The 16,481-nt window shown below is 42.3% G+C and overlaps 1 long non-coding RNA gene across 3 annotated transcripts; it reads left to right on the top strand.

Moving 5' to 3' along the window:
* Positions 1 to 1,740: 1,740 nt before the first annotated feature.
* Positions 1,741 to 7,676, top strand: LOC108955496. Of its 3 annotated transcripts, XR_005553211.1 has the most exons (8): positions 1,741 to 2,267; positions 2,344 to 2,444; positions 4,178 to 4,270; positions 4,363 to 4,386; positions 4,480 to 4,569; positions 5,168 to 5,241; positions 6,180 to 6,725; positions 6,888 to 7,676. It is a non-coding gene; the product is annotated as an uncharacterized LOC108955496 (long non-coding RNA). The 3 variants fall into 3 exon arrangements; XR_001981643.2 differs by having other exon boundaries at positions 2,353 to 2,444; positions 6,180 to 7,676; XR_001981642.2 differs by having other exon boundaries at positions 6,180 to 7,676.
* Positions 7,677 to 16,481: the final 8,805 nt, after the last annotated feature.

Below are 16,481 nucleotides of genomic sequence, written 5' to 3'. Positions count from 1 at the left end.
CAATAAGTAAAAAAATGTTCATAAAATTGGATCAATAACATCCAACCAAAAAAATATATAAATCAATAACATGGCCAATGAATCAATGTTTGTCCATTGGCGGTGTAGAAAAGGAGGGAAACTTATATTGCGTTTGGTAACATTTCTATTCCGAGAAATAATTTTTTAACAGAAATAGTTTTATTTATTTATTTATGATCCCGGGAACAATTTTTTTAGTATAAGAATGTGCTTGGTAATTGCAAAAAATTTCTATTCTAGGAATAGAAATACATTTAGTAAACTTGTATAATTTTGTTATTTCTTTTAATTTTTTAATATTTTTACTATATTTTTCCTTTTTTCTTCTTTTTCTTTTTCTTTTTTTTTTTTTTCCTTGGTGGCTGGTTGAGGTCGGGCAAGCTCACGGAGCCTTGCCAAGCCACCATGTGGGCCGGCAAGCTCATCGGAGCCTCGTGCCGGCCGATGAGGCTCGGCCTTACCTTGGCTAGGTGAGCTCGAGCTCGCCTAGATCTAGCGAGGTCGAGCCTTGCCGGGCCACCGTTGGGTGATGTTGACTGGTAGTGGCTCGGCGAGGTCGAGCCTCGCGGGGGCGATGCACCGGCGAGGCGGCCATGGCCGACGACTGGCCAAAAGGAAGAAGAAGGAAAGAAAAGAGAAGAAAAAAAGAAGAGAGAAAAATTGTTTCTCGGAATTGTTCCCGGGAATAAGAAACAACTTTTTTTCTACTTCTTGTTTTTGTTCCAAATCTATTCCTAGAAAAAAAAAAAAATAGATTTTTTATTCCCGGAAATAAAATTTTTACCAAACATGTTTGTTCTTTTTGGTTCCCCAGAAAAAAAAACAGAAATTTTTATTCGGGGAACAAAAACACATTTTAACAAACAAGGCCTTATTATGATTACATGAAAAATCAAATTATGACTTGCTAAGACATTAAGTTACATGAAAACCAAATTTCAAAAAATTTGACGAACAAAACATGACTATTCTTCATATCAAAAAAGAAAAACTAGCTAGATTTCCCACCTAAATCATTATTTTTCCAAACGACACACTATTACTAAACCAATTTCTAGCATGTTTCAAAATAACAAAGAAAAGAAAGTTCTTGTCTGTGAAGGAGCACAACCAAGTAAGGGGGGGCATAATTCTAAACCTAAAACTCAAGTCACTCTATAATCAGCCTAAAGTGACACTTTGAGAACTCATTTCAAACAGCATAAATAAAGTCCTGATTAGCACCGCTCAAAATGGTGACTTTGAAAACAATGTCATCGCTATCAATTAGATCGAACACGCAGACATTTGTGCGCGTGGATGAGTTTCTCTCATGAATTGCGTTTGAAATCTTTTTGAAAACAATGTCATCGCTTTTACTTAAAAAGTGAAAGTTGCAACTGAAATTTAATTCGATTGGAGACTATGTGTCCTTAATAAGTATTTGCATTGGATTGCTGGGAAGAGAATACTTACCTCATTAAATTAGCAGTAGATACAATTTTCAAGTTCTCCCGCTGCGGAAATTTCATGGAGCTTAGGTAATCTTGTCATGGAGTCATCACCATCCACAACCTCACAAAGAGGACTGCCACAGGTTCCAATCCAGCTAACACAGCAAGGTCGACAGAAGCCTCTGAATGCCTAGCTCTTTTCAGGACACCACCATCCCTGTACTTTTTTTTTTTTGGTCGGAAAAGAGGATACTTCATTCATTCATAAGAGAGTGAAAGACTTACACGACACCAATGGGTAAAATTCAGAACATATAATTTCTGATAGAGGAGGGGGAGGATGATTCACCTAATTAACAGGAAGCTTCTTCGCGCGGTGAGACCTCGCGACCCAATCAGCCGCTCGATTTGCTTCGCGTGGAGCATATAAGACCTGGACTAGATTGCAAAGATTCATCATGTCTCGGCACCTTTCAGCAATTTCCTTTAAATTCCATGGGGGTTCGGCCCGGCCCAACACCATCTCAACTAAAATCAGATTGTCACTTTCGCATACCCATCTAACTGGTTGAGTCGAGAAGTGCTTCACGTGGGAATCAGCTTTTTCCTTCAAGTACTTCAACCCGTGCAAGAGAGAGAGGGCTTCGGCTTGGGTGGGTGAGGACGCCCTAGCTTCACCAGCAAAACCCGCAACCACCATCCCCTTCGAGTTGCGGATGATTCCGGCGATTGAGCAGAAGAAATCTCCTGGGAACCACGCTGCGTCGACGTTAAGCTTCAGCGCATCCCCCTCCGGCGGCTTCCATTGACGAGGTTCATCGTGGGTTTTAGGGTTTGTCTTTGTTCTGATTTGCCATCTACTGAAATTGCGTTGCTGTTCTTGTGCAAGGTCGACCAGATCTGCTGTTTGAGGGGGTTTTGCTCTGAAGATAAAATCGTTTCGGGATTTCCAGATGTTCCACAGTACTGTTGCGACAAGTTCTTGCTCCGGTAAGCCCTTTTTTCCTTGAAAAACCTCCATGAGCCATGTATCGAATCTTCTGATGTTGCTGGGTTGGCAGTGGATGTTGATGCGAGGGTCAGTCCATATAGGTTTTGTCCATTTACACAACAGGAACAGGTGTTCTATTGTTTCCATGTGGGTAGAACAGAAGGGGCATAAGGGTTCAGGGATAATTCGCCTTCTGTACAAGTTCTCTCTTGTAGGAATAGCATTCTGACATAAGCTCCATAAAAAGATTCGCAGCTTTGGGGGTATAGAAATAGACCAGATTTTAGTCCACAAGGATCTCGGCATAGTGTAAGAGCAGGAAGCTCTGGTAATCTCAGATTTGGTAGGGGTAGGGGCTCGATTATAACCACTCTTCACCGTGTATTCTCCTGTCTTATTTCCTGTCCACACAAGACAGTCTTTTTCTGGGTGAATGTTGATATCAAGTGCCAAAATTTCATTCGCCGTAGCTTCTTCAAAAGTATTAAGCACCAGAGGTTCATTCCATGTTCTCGAATCTTCATTGATCAGGTCTGAGACCATAATAGGGTCATGCTGATTTGCTGGGCCGCCTAGCACGCCCGAATAGAGCCATCGATCTTCTCTAATATTTATGGACTTTCCATCCCCCACTTTCCACTTAACGTCTGATTTTATAATATCTCTACCAGTTAAGATGCTTTGCCACCCCCAAGATGGTCGCGGACCCTTGTTTGCTTTCCATAGATCTCCATTTGGGTAGTATATACCTTTTAGGATCCTGCTCCACAGATATGAAGGAGATTTAGCCAATCGCCAAGCTTGCTTTCCAAGCATAGCCCTATTGAAATTGATCAGGTCTTTGAATCCCAATCCACCTTCATCTTTCCTGGTTTTTAAGACTTCCCACTGTTTCCAATGCAAGCCTCTATTCGAGTCACCTTTCTGCCACCAGAAAGCTGCAATCCTTTTTTCTATAGCTCGACAGATTGAGAGAGGGAGTTTAAAGACTGACATAGCATAAGTGGGGATTGCTTGTACAACGCTTTTAATCAAGACTTCTTTGCCAGCTTTGGTTAACAACTATTCTTTCCAGCCTGCTAACTTCGAGTTGACTCTTGCCAATATCCAAGCGAACATCTCTTTCTTAGTGTGCCCCCATTCTGTAGGAATACCAAGATATTTGCCTATTTTTTTCTAAAATAGGAACTCTCAGCTCATTTGCTAAATTCGTTTTCAATGGTAACGGACAATTTCTGCTGAAAAACACACCTGATTTATTTAAGTTAATGGCTTGGCCCGTAGCATAACAGTATTGATGAAGGATATTGGTTAAATTTTGGCATTCAATAAGAGTTCCTTCAAGAAAAAATATTGCATCATCAGCAAAGAGTAGGTGTGTCAAAGTAGGGCAGAACCTGTTGAGTGTTATCCCCTTGATGCTGCCTTCTGTAGTTGCTTTCTTCATCATCCATGTCATGACATTTGCAGCTAGGATGAATAAGTATGGGGAGAGGGGATCGCCTTGTCTAAGGCCTCGTGTGGGGGTAAAAAACTGAGAAGGTTCCCCATTTATGATAACACTCATAGACACCGTAGTGATGCATTGCATAATTAGGGTTACCCAACTCTCACAAAATCCCATTTTCAGCATGCAGTCTCTAAGAAAATCCCATTCAAGCCTGTCATAAGCCTTTTGCATATCGAGTTTTAAGATGACCTGAAATTTTTTCTTCCTTTTGGTGGTGCGCAGGTGGTGTAAAACTTCCTAGACAATGAGGATATTATCTTGAATTTGACGTCCTTTGACAAAAGCCCCCTGTTCAGGCTCAATGATTGCTGGGAGGTAATTTTTCAATCTGTTGGCTAGAACCTTTGAGATGATTTTGTAACCAAAGTTGCACAAACTAATTGGTCTGAACTGGCTTATATTTTCAGGATTTTTTTATCTTCGGTATCAAGGTAATGTAAGTTTGGTTGAGATGGGGATCAAGGATACCTGTAGTTAGGAAATTCTGCACCAGCTGAAACACATCGGATTTAATATCATCCCAGGATTGGTGGTAGAACAGGCCATTGATACCGTCGGGACCAGGAGCTTTGAGAGACCCCAGCTGGAAGACTGCTGTCTTCACTTCTTCCATGGTAAGGGTTGCCATTAACTGTGCATTAATTTCCGCCGTTACAGGGTTGAGGCACTGAGCTAGAATAGGCTGGTAATTGCGGGGGCCTGCTGACGTGAATAGGTTCCTATAAAAGGTCCCAATGTGATTTTTGATGGTTGGAATATCTCTACACCAGCTGGAATCTTCTAACTGCAGCATAGAAATCTTGTTTCTTTGCCTGCGTTGCACAGTAGTTGCATGGAAAAATTTGCTGTTCCGATCACCCCACTGTAGCCAATTAATGCGGGACCTTATTCCCCAAAATTTCTCTTCTTGGTGCCATAATTGCTGAATCTGTTGTACTATTTTTAGAACTTCCTGTTTACTGGATAGATGAGAAGGTTGGTTTGTAAGTTCCATTAGCTTCTGGTTGAGTGCCCTAATTCGAGATGGAGCATGTGCAAACGTGGCTTTGCTCCACTTAGTGAGAACTTCTGAAATTACTTTTAACTTTGATGAGAAGCTGGTCTGACTCAAAGGTTTAGTGTTCCATGTTTGCTTTATAAGCTCACCATACTCTTCATGATCTGTCCAGTAGGCTTCCATTCTGAAAATGCGTTTTCTGTGCTGCCTCTCAGGGTGTAACACAAGGAGAAGGGGACTATGATCTGATCCAATTGCTGGAAGGGCCTGTACTTCTGCATCATAGAAGGTAAGTCTCCAGTCCATATTAGAAAGAACTTTATACAGACGTTTTTTGACATAATCCTCCCCTTCCCTATTATTTGCCCACGTATACGCGCATCCTTTACTTTCAATATCCATTAGAGAACATGCATTTAAGAAATATCTGAAAGCTGTGATTCGATAGTTGTCTGCTTCTCGTTTCCCCGCTTTCTCCCATACATATAAAATTTCATTAAAATCACCCATACAAATCCAAGGTAGAGAGTTGGTGAGCTGAAAATCAATCAATTTATGCCATAGCTTTAATCTTTGTCCAAAATTTGTTGAAGCGTGAACAAAAGTGATTCTCATGGAACAACCACTCGCTGAGTCGAAGCACTCCAAGTCAATGAATTCTTGAGAGCTTTCATTGAGTTTAAGCCCCACTTCTTCTTGCCACATAACAGCTAAGCCTCCTGCAATTCCTTCCGAGTTAACTGTGAATAGGTTGGAAAATTTAAGTTTCCTTTTGATTCCTTCCACCATCGATGCTTTGTTTTTCGTTTCCATTAAAAAGATAAGGTTGGGCCTTTCAAGAGAAACTAGTGTTCTCAGTGCTTGGAATGTCAGGGGGTTGCCCAGCCCCTGACAATTCCAGCTAATGATTTTCATTTCGTCGATGGTGGCTTATCAGGGCCATCCACCAAGGCCCACTCCTTGCCATCCTTAACAATCTGGATTGGAGCTTCCAAGAGGTCCGTGTCGTCAATGAGTAGAGGAATTGGTTCTGTAATGCATTTTTGTTTCTTTGCCCTCTGCACTTTCATACTCTTCTTGCTGCATTTTCCCATCTTTGATAAAATTGGTTTAGTAGCTTCATAGCAGATTAGCTGTTTGCCATGTTCTGGATTTGGCAATGAACAATCAGCTGGTTCTTCTATCATCACCTGTTCATGTGAACGCTCGAGTCTTTTCTTATTGCAGGTAGGGGTGTTGCTAAAGCCACCTTCATCTCTGGTTGCTGTTTCCATGGTCTGTGCTGGGGAAAGGTTTTCTGGTACTGTTTCCTCTACTATGTACTCTTCAATGTTCCCATAAAACGCTGCCCAATGTGGACTGTGGTCACTAGCTTCCGCCTTTAACCAGGGGCCAAATTTACCAGTCTTGTTCATTGACCATGGAGATTCATTATAGGGGATAATAGCACAGTTAGTTGCATAATGACCGATTCTTCCGCACGAGTAACAGTAGTGTGGCAAACGTTCATATTTGAATTCCACCCACAACCATTTGGTACCAATATCCAGTATGGCCCCTGATTTTAATGGGGCTGTTAAGTCCAGATCCACTTTAACCCGACCTCCTTTGTATTGTCCTGTCCCCTGGGATTCCACCTGAACTTCTAACACTTGCCCTATTTTCTTTGCTAGGTCTTGAAGACCTCTTCTGTTCGCCAACCGGGAGGGATACCTCCAAGCCGAACCTAGAAAGCAGTGCTGGTAAAGTCATAGCAATGTTCCGGGATGTCAGGTACGCATTGTTTTAGCACGAGTAAATTACTGGAAAAAGACCATGGTCCAGTTCGTAGAACTCTCTCCTTTTCCTCTTCTGATTGAAACACAAAGGTAAAAAAACCTGGCTCTTTCTGGATACCGATCACAGAATCTGATCTCCACGCTTTCTTCATGGTAGTCAGAAAAGCAGGGAAGTTGACATTTGGTTTTGAAAATAGTTTTCCGAATAAGGTGCGGTTGCATTCTGCCCTCTTTTGTGGTGAAATAGTTGTGGTAGCTTCAACTATGTCCCCCTCAGACCACAAGTCTCCCAGGCTTTTACAGAGTGCCGCTAATCTCAACTCATTTTCTTCTTTCCCTTCCATAGTAACTTGTTAAAACAGGGGGAGGAGACTCACAGACTTACTAGGGCAGACTTTAGAGAAGGATGGGTGCAGAACTGTTTGGGGGATAGATTGAAGGGAGCTCGGGATGAAGAAACCCAGAAACCAAGGGTAAGGGAAGACTGGATAATAGCCCTACCACCTTTAGGGAGTTCACCATCAGCAGAAGATCTGGAGATTCAACAACCACACCTTTGCAAGGATTCCTCCATCGTAAATCATCTAATGAAGCTGGTTTTGAAGAGCGAGGCACACAGAACCCTTACGAGGCCCCCACCATCAGGATCCCTGGAGCAAGTTAATTTCGCAGAGAGGAGCACTAACGACTGCTCCATTGGACTGAATCATCATAGATCGGCATCATTTCAAGGCAGAATGAAGCTTTTTTTTTTTTTTTTTTTTTTAGGGTTTTGCTAGATAGGAAAGTGGTAAGTAGCGATCAAAAGGAAAGGATCGAAAGAAGCATGATGAAGAAAAGGAGATGCAGAGAGCACCTTAGTCGATTAGGGTTTTCTGGAAACAAAGGGGCTACCATACTGGTAGATCAGTCCTCGCGGAAGTTTTGGAGAGAAGGAAGCTACCATGCTGGTAGAGCGGGGCTCGCAGAGACGAGAGAGCGAATTCTAGCATTCGAGTTAGACTTGTCATCCCTGTACTTCAATGGGAAAACATGTCCCGGCCTCTCGAAATCTTCAGGCTTGGGAATCTCTAGATGCGAGAGCCAAAACTGTGGTTGCCCTGTGACGTGCTGACACGCCCGTAGCCCTCCCATGCTTTGCATCCTATAACAACATTGCTTAACTACCATCCATTACAAGGCAAGAGAAGAGATGATTAAAGAAAATAACTAAGCTGATCGAAGGCTATTAGGAAATCAATAATTCAAGAAAACAAAATAGTGCTATTGAACTATAAAAGAAGGTGCACGTTATCTATCATTGCTTTCGAAAATTAATTATCTACTGACTGTGGACACGTAACAATCTGAAGTGTCTTTACTCTCTCCAAAGCAGAATAACAACAAATACATGCCATAAGAACAAGAAAGTTCAATTTTTTTTTCTACCTGAAGGAACCAGTAGCAGTCAATTATCTACAACTAAGTTTTGATAAAAAAAAAAATCAAGGATTGAAAAATAGATTAAGGGGAATAAAAGCACATACCGCGATCACGGTGAATGCAGTCCGTAGCTTGTCTTCATTCTCCCTTTGATGGTGCATCAGAGGAAGTTGCAAGCGCTCCAAATCTTCCCTCTTTCATGCTCGCACAACCAATCCCAAAGTGCCATACTTCACAACGAAATGCCATCTGTCCTCATCGCCGACCGCCACTACAAATCTGGAATCCGAAGTTGTCTTGCTCTCCGGTATCACCCCAGTTAGATCAGACGAAAGACAAATTCGCGAAGAAGGGTCGACCTGAAGCAGCAGAATTGGAGGATTACGAGTTTCGGCAGCCTCGGCAGGAAACAAGGCCGCTCGGATCTTCGCCATGAAGGTCGAACACCGACTGGAGCTTGGATTTGGGGCTTTTTAGGGCGTCGACAAAAGCCCTAAATTCGAAACGATCGGGCACTGGCATTGTCAATTTGTGGGGAATCTTTTAGCAGTAATGCAAGTGTTTTACAATCCCAGCATCAAAGCTGCATTTTTATGCAGGTCACAAGCCGCACAATCCAGGAAGAAGGTTTCTTTCAGGGTACGATATTATTAAAAGATTCCATAAAAGTTGGAGAGGACGGCCCACTCAAGAGGAAGGAGGAGTATTCGAACGTTGGGCCCAAGAGACAAATTGAAATTGGGCCGAAGATAGTTGCGCTACCTCTCACCTCACGTCTTCTTCAGCATTTACGTCGACCCGAGCTCCGGCAAATTCTCTCTCCTCGACTGAAAACGTTTCGAATCTCCAAGCAGGGCCATGGCTTCCGTATGAAACGCCGACGAAGCTGGAACCTTCGTAGCAAAGCCATCCAGTAGAGCTCCGTCTCGTCGCGAAGAATCTCCAAAATAGATGTTTTACCTCCAAAAATACTCTGTGGACATTGATTTTCAAGGTGGGCAGCTTCGGCGGGTTCCGATTCTTTGCCGATTGAGTCTTTTCTATGTAAAGTTTCAAATTTTGGCGCTTCCGTTTCCTGAAATTACTAAGCATTGGCACAACTAACCTCGTCTGCTCTCTCTCTCTCTCTCAATCACCCTATGTAAAGCAACCCTTTTGAATATTTAGATGGTGGTCCCTTCGCGGTGGAAGGAAGGACGTGGAATAGGTAGATCTGACCAGGAAACTATGTTGACAATAGCTTCCCGAATTGGTTGTTTAACGGTTATATTCTACATTCCTTAGAAATATTTTTCGTTGAATCAAAAATTATTACGACCACGGAAAGGAATGGTCATTTTCTTCTAAAATTAGTCAGTTTTGGAGTACCGTAATCGAAATCAGATTCTACAACGCAGATTCGGCACTACCGAGAAAAAAAAAATTAATGGCCTAAAAATAATTGTCATTTTGGGACTCAAGTTCGACCATTCTTTTTAAGCCACGTTTCCTGAATTTGAAAAAGAGAAAAACAAACGAACTTTGGGTGCGTTTGGATGGGCATTTAGAAAGCCCATCCACGCCCAAAGCTCTTTCACCCAAAAATGGGGTGTTTGGCAACCTCCTTGAAGGAGCTTTCAAATGAAAGCCTCCTTAGAAATGCTGAAAGCCCAAGGTTGGTAGGGACCAGTTGAGCTTTCAGCATTCTACCAAATCTTTGAAGGTGTTTTTTTTTTTTTCCTAAACTCTCCTTATTAATTTTTTATATATTCCATTATTGTCCCTGTATTTATTAATTTTTTTAAATGGAAAAGGAGTAGCCCTTCGCCGGACCAAGGGCGACGGCCGCGGCGAGCCAGATCTCGGCGTCGGCGGCCGCTAAGGTCGCCCAAGGTCGGGCGACCTCCGGCGAGGGTCGCGCGACCCAGCCGAGGGCCGCGGAGGTCGCCCGACCTCGGGCGACTGGGGTCGTGATCGCGCGACCCGGGCGATCGCCGCCCGGGTCTCGTGGCGCGGGCGACCGCCGCCCGGGTCGCAAGGCCCTCACTGCGGCCGCGAGACCCGGGCGGCGGTCGGCTGGGTCGCGCGACCCCGGCGGCCCTCGGGCTGGGTCGCGCGACCCTCGTCGGAGGTCGCCCGAGGTCCGACGGCCGCCGGCGCAGATCTGGCTCGCCGGCGGCCGCAGCCCTTTGCCGGTCCGGCGAAGGGTTTAGCCGAATTTTTAAAAAAAAAGAAAAAGAAAAAGAAAAATATATATACACACACACATTATTATACCCATCAAAAGCCCCTTGTGAAAGTTCTTACCAAACGCACATTCAACTCAAAGTCCATTTACAAATTTTTTTTACCAAACACCATTGCATTTTTCCCAAGTAGCTTTGGGCTTTCAGCATTTGCATTGGACTCAAAGCCCATTGCAAATGCTGAACCAAACGCACCCTTTAACAAGGATCGCAGAGACGCGTGCTCTTGAAACCACCGTCGGAAACTTGCATACGTGGCGGCTGACGTGTCACTATATATCTATTCAGCAGGCTGACCAAACAGGCAAAAGAAAACCATGTCGTCTTCTGCATCCTAAAAGCAAGCAAATATCATTAAATAGAAAAAGTAGACGACTTTTAAAAGAAGTGCCCAGAGGCGGGCGACAGCGGGGAAGCGAAACCAGGGGACAGCGCTTTGCTTTTTAGTGGAGGAGGGGCTGCGAGCAAGTCGAATTTGAAGATTGGCAGCGGTGAGAAGACGCTTTGACCGATTGGAGTTTCGATTTGGGGCTCTCTCTCTCTCTTCTTCTTTTTTTTTTCCGTCGACAATACCCTGAATTCGAAACGGTTCGGGCTCTGCATTGTTAATTTGTGGGGGGAAGTTGGAAGAGATGAGGCTTCCTAACTGTCGCGTTATTTCCACTTATCGAGTTACAAATAGATTCTTCATTTTTTGTTGGAACATAATAATTTTCTTTTAATCAATTTCTCTCCTGTTGCTTGATGGCGACGACTGAAAGTGTGAGTGAGGTTGGTTTTCAGTGGGGTTTTTGGTTTTTACCTCCATAGCTTATGGCAATGACTCAAAATGTCAGATTGTGGGGGATGCTTTGATTAAAATAATTCAGATTCCCATACAACCGAGAGTTTTTGCAATCACAATATTAAGACCTAACGATTGCTCTTACACTATCATGATGAACCCAAAAATCTGATATTTTGTTGATGCTTCTATTCTGTTTCATGGACGTAGGATCTTGTTTGTTGTCAATGCATATTGTGAATCTTGCTATGAGATTTAGTAATTGCTTTTGATGCTTGGTTGTGCGTTGCTTTGCGGAATGAAATTTTCGAATGGTTTGATCTCCGAAAGTTCTATTTGCAACAATGAATTTATATAGATGTTGATGGCATGAAAGGAGAAGTTGAAGTAGATGATTGGATAGAGGGTAGAGAGAATGTGAATCTCGAGTCAATAACAAATCTTGAAGAGAATATTAGTAAGTGCATGTCTGTCAATATCAAAAACAGAGGAGAGGAGTCATCTGCGTCGCTCGACGTGGTGTTCTAATTGAAAACAATGGCAGCTTCTTCCTTTGTTTGGATGTCGGCGTCTACTAATGAAACTTCGATCCTTTTACTAATAAAACTCGATGCTTATTACTGTCTTATTTCGGTAACCGTTCCTCAACCTCATATGAAATTACACAGTGTACCTCAAGGAATGTTAACTCCCCATGCGTACAGCACGTTGGCTCAAAAAATAGGCGTACTCTGCCTCAAAAAGCAGAGACTATCTTATGCCATGTAGAACTACTTTTATATGTCTATTGCCTCAAAAAACATCCAAAGTATCTCATACTCTGCATATCTTTAGATACCCTGTTTAAATTGAGATGCAGATGCAAATATCATTCCTATTTCAAAAATAAGGTTCTCGTTGCCACACCTTAGATTATACAATGAGAACCTTTCTCAATTTTAACCCTCGTCAGCCTCACTATTTCTGGGAGTAACGGGTTCATCATCTCAGTTGTCATAGCTGCCATCTCCTCCTGTGGCATTAATCGGAAAAAGCAACGAAATCAAGCTCCATCGTTTTTATTCTTTCCCTAAGATCCTCTCTATTTGGCCTAGCTACCTTATATTCCTCCTTATATGAAGAGTACTTCCTCTTGAGACGCAAGATTACTGCTTTCCCTCTGGTCTTCTACTCTATCCCCTTGTAAACAAATTTGTGATTTCATGTTTGGTTAGATCACACTAATGGTTAAGATTATGATGTAACGGCTGTTATGGTTATAACGTAACTAAGCTGTAAAACCTATTGCGCTGTTTGAAAGAGATAGGAGCAATGTAGATTGGTGATGCGTGACGTTGGCATGATGTGACAGTAACCGGAGGGAGTGAGCGGCGATGGTGGTGTGAAGGTTAGACAAGCGCAACGCACACAAAGAAGAGGCCGTGCATTTGCTGCGCCCATCAATTGGATTTAAGGGTCTAAGTTACTGCAATTCTGCCGGTAAGTACCTCATATTCATGTTGATTGAAACGAAAACCAAAAGTGTCGCTTTAGGCTGCTTGCAGGGCTTAATTCGTCAAATTATCTCTAACCCACCTACTTTAAATAGTAAGTCAATCGATGAAACATTCATGCTGGCGTCTTTACAATGATAAATTTTCTACTTTTCGAGTATATAGCCAAGATCAAACAATCTAGATGCCGTCCTGCACGTTAGCCAGTAAATTTGAATTGGAGAACCCATTTTTCGAGGTGGTGATGTGGTGAACTTATATTTGGAGAAGTATCGTAAGATCTTGGCCGTTATTTCACCACTGGACTATCTCAAATTCAACTATGAAGAAAGACTGAGTTAGCCTTTGTATTTGTTAAGTTTTAATTTATTATCAGTACATAACCAAGTTTACATAACCAAGTTGACAGTTATCCACGTCTAAATTGGCAGCTACTAAGCCAGAAGCCTTCATCTTGTGTGCTTCTCTCATAAGCACGTGCACGCGTAAATGATCCTGGTCTTCATCATACATGGCAGAGCGTTCCTCATGGATTTATCAACTAAGACATTATGGAAGACAAGACTCTCAGGTATCTGCACAGATCGTGGCCGGTGGAGTTCTGGCGCTATCGACATGTCCCCGTGGAGATTTTTTCTGCCGGAAGGGATTTTTTCTGCCGGCTGGTATCTATCTTCAAGAGAAACACGCTGTGAATTGGAGACATCTGCATGTTTGAGCTCATTTGTCGTGGTTTTTCCATGTTCAAAGCCTCCATTTTTAGTGTTCTGTTCCAGAACTCATTTACGCCGACTGAGATGCACACCAGAAATTTGTGCCTTTTGATGTATCAAATGAGAAGCGCAACACGTTTTTTGACATTCCTTCTCCGGGGAGTATCTCTCATGTTTGACGCTTCTTAAGGTTTCACATGCATCATGGCTCCACTTCAACCTGCTCTTCAGGAAATAATTTGACGTAGTTTGGTTGTGGAAGAGGAATGATCCTGCTCGTCTCATCTATAGTTTGAAGAACAAACGTAGACTTCAAATAATGCCATCCCATCCTTGGAGGAAGTCCTCCAACCACGCCTTTGATCGGTGAGTTACAAATATGGAAATCATTCACATATAATTTACTTGAAATAAATGTGCAAGATATTTATATTTATAACTTAACAATTTAAAAAACCGGCTAGAGGAAGTTTCCACCAACTAGAGACGGAGGATGTCTTGTAAACGGACTCTACCCTACACAAGTGCATGAAACGGTTACCGTAGAGAATCCCCAGTTCATGGGAATCGGATGACGGAGGCTAAATTTTGATTAAAAAAGATGACTTCATGTGCCCTCTTTAATATGTATCGACGTTTGGAATCTTTTCGTTTGTAGCACAGAATTTGTGCCTTTCTAGGATTTCATTAGACCTTATAAAAATAACAGTACACAATAAGTCAGAACATAAATATTATAAAGCTTTATCATATCGTCTGTAAGAATCTTCTTTAATAAGATTGCCTCTAGAACAGAGGCAAATTGCACAAACCACCTTTCTTCTCCTTCTTCTTCTCCTTCTTGAGTGACTCCTGGGACACTACTTTTATGGCTTGTGGTCGCCGTCGCCGGAGGGAAAGTGGAGGTGTCGAGGCAGAGATGGTGACTGGTCCCCATCTTGAGTGTCTTCACTTCTTCAGGATCATTCTCTCCGACACCCTTGAATCCGGCAAGCTCGTAAGTTCCAAATTTTCGCAGTCTGCTTCTTGGGATTCAGCTCTCAAGTGTCGGCAGAGTTTCTCTCATGATTTATCTCAATCTGGAAAATTTCTATGCATTTGGCTTTGAATAAACCTTTTGATTCCAGATCAAAGCTATCAACATATCGATTCAGACATACATTATCACCACATCACCGAACCCACAGCAAATGAACAAGAAAGTTTGCGACAGTGAGAGGAATCAACTTTTGAACATATACTCGTAAAAATTATCGAGCACAACATCCAATCCATATCAGGTTTAGATTGTGCTCCAAATGTGATTGAGAATAAGGCAGGAGGTCATGACCATAAAATCAACTCTGTGAAGCAGATAATCAAAAGCTAACGCTGATTAGTGAATACCGAGATTGGATCAAACTCACATGTGATCAGCTGAAGGAATAATTTTTCCGTTATCCGCCCTCTCATGCGCCAGCTTGCCATTCTAGAAGGCTCTCGGATGAGCTGCCGTCTCACATCGTTGCTTGTCCATTGCTCACGGGCACAGCCTTTTTCCGGTCACGGCCAAGACGCATCTTCTCTTCCTGGCGTCACAGGGGGGCGGGCATGCCAGAGAAGAAAGGAAGACATAGGCTGGGCCCAAGATTCTCTCTCATTTTGGGCTCAAATCGTGGGCTCAAAGAAATGATAAAAATTGGGCCGAAAGAGAAGAAGTTTAGTGGGGCCGAAAACTCATTGAAGGGGTGGGCCAGACACACCAGCCCATTCGACTCAGTTTTTTATTCATTTTTTTTTTTTTTTTCTTTTTGTGTACATATGTTTTTATATTTTTGTAAAATAAACGGATACCTATAACATCGAAAAATATTTGGGTGTCAACAGGCCCTTAACTTCACTCCCATCTATATGTCAAGGCATAAGCAAGCATCTACATGCCCCATCCAAATGATTCTCTCGTGATTGAATTTAATATAGATTACTTTAAGTTATTGGCACCTTAATTTTAATACACCCGTCAAAATAAATGATGAAAAGGAAAGGGGATTTTTAAATCGGCTTGGTCCACTGCACCTTCAACCCACGTCCAAATTCACTATTTTTCTCTTTGGGAGAATGGTTCAAACGCTCAAGGGGGAGCATTCTTTTTGGGGTGAGAAATGATCTTTGTTGGAGAAGAGGATTCTTAGGCATTGAGAATTTCTCTAGGCTTTGAGGTCGCATCTATCGTGACCGAAGGCAATAGACAATAGCATGGGGTGACTGTCATGTATAAACCTTCGATATTTTGGTGATCTCTAAATGATAAGCCCTGACCGTTGATGCGTTGGTATGGTGAGGTTTGATTTTTATTTATTTTTTGTGTATTTCTCGTGTGGTGGTGAGGAAGGCAATAGGAAGAAGACGATGGGAGAAATAAAAGTATTATTAGTTAGAAAATGGAAAATGAAGAAAATAAATAATAAGATGAGCTTAATTAGGTTTAATAAACTTCGGGCTTGAATGGTTTTAATGAACTTGGGCTGAGCTTGGTTTAATAAATTTGTTCGGTTCTAGAAAATTTGGGTTTGCTTTGTCTAGGTGAATATGGGCAGAGTTTGATCTACATGAGTTTGGGCTTAACTCAATTTTGACAGATTGGGTTTCCTTTTCATTTGATTTTGAAAAGGCTGAGATAAGAGCCTGTGCTTGTCTTGGGCGAAGCCCGTAAGATAAGAGCCTGTGCTTGTCTTGGGCGAAGCCCGTAAGACTGGAGTTGGGCCATGTTTGGATCCGGCCCAGCCCATGTTTCGATCCGGCCCAAGTGAGCCAATAAACATCGAATTTTTGGGGAAGTAAGCACATTGTTCAAAATTCGGACTTTCATTTTATCATCCAATCTTTTCCAAGGCCATTCAAATGAGACCTCGAAATGTCCACTAGTTTATGTCATGAATATATATATTGAAATAGTCACATTCACATATACATTACAATGCTGATTTTTTTTTTCATTTTTGATATACCATAAGTATGTTTTTAGATATTAGAAAGTAATCCTAGAGTCTCTGGTGGCACAATCAATACATATAATGATTCATTTTGTCAAGAAGCAATCAGGTATATTAGTAATCATGTTGTTGCCCCATTATC

Source organism: Eucalyptus grandis, chromosome 7, assembly GCF_016545825.1.
Source record: "Eucalyptus grandis isolate ANBG69807.140 chromosome 7, ASM1654582v1, whole genome shotgun sequence".
Classification (NCBI taxonomy): Eukaryota; Viridiplantae; Streptophyta; class Magnoliopsida; order Myrtales; family Myrtaceae; genus Eucalyptus; species Eucalyptus grandis.
The sequence above is the reverse complement of the archived record's forward strand: the minus strand, read 5'-3'. Positions and strand labels throughout refer to the sequence as shown.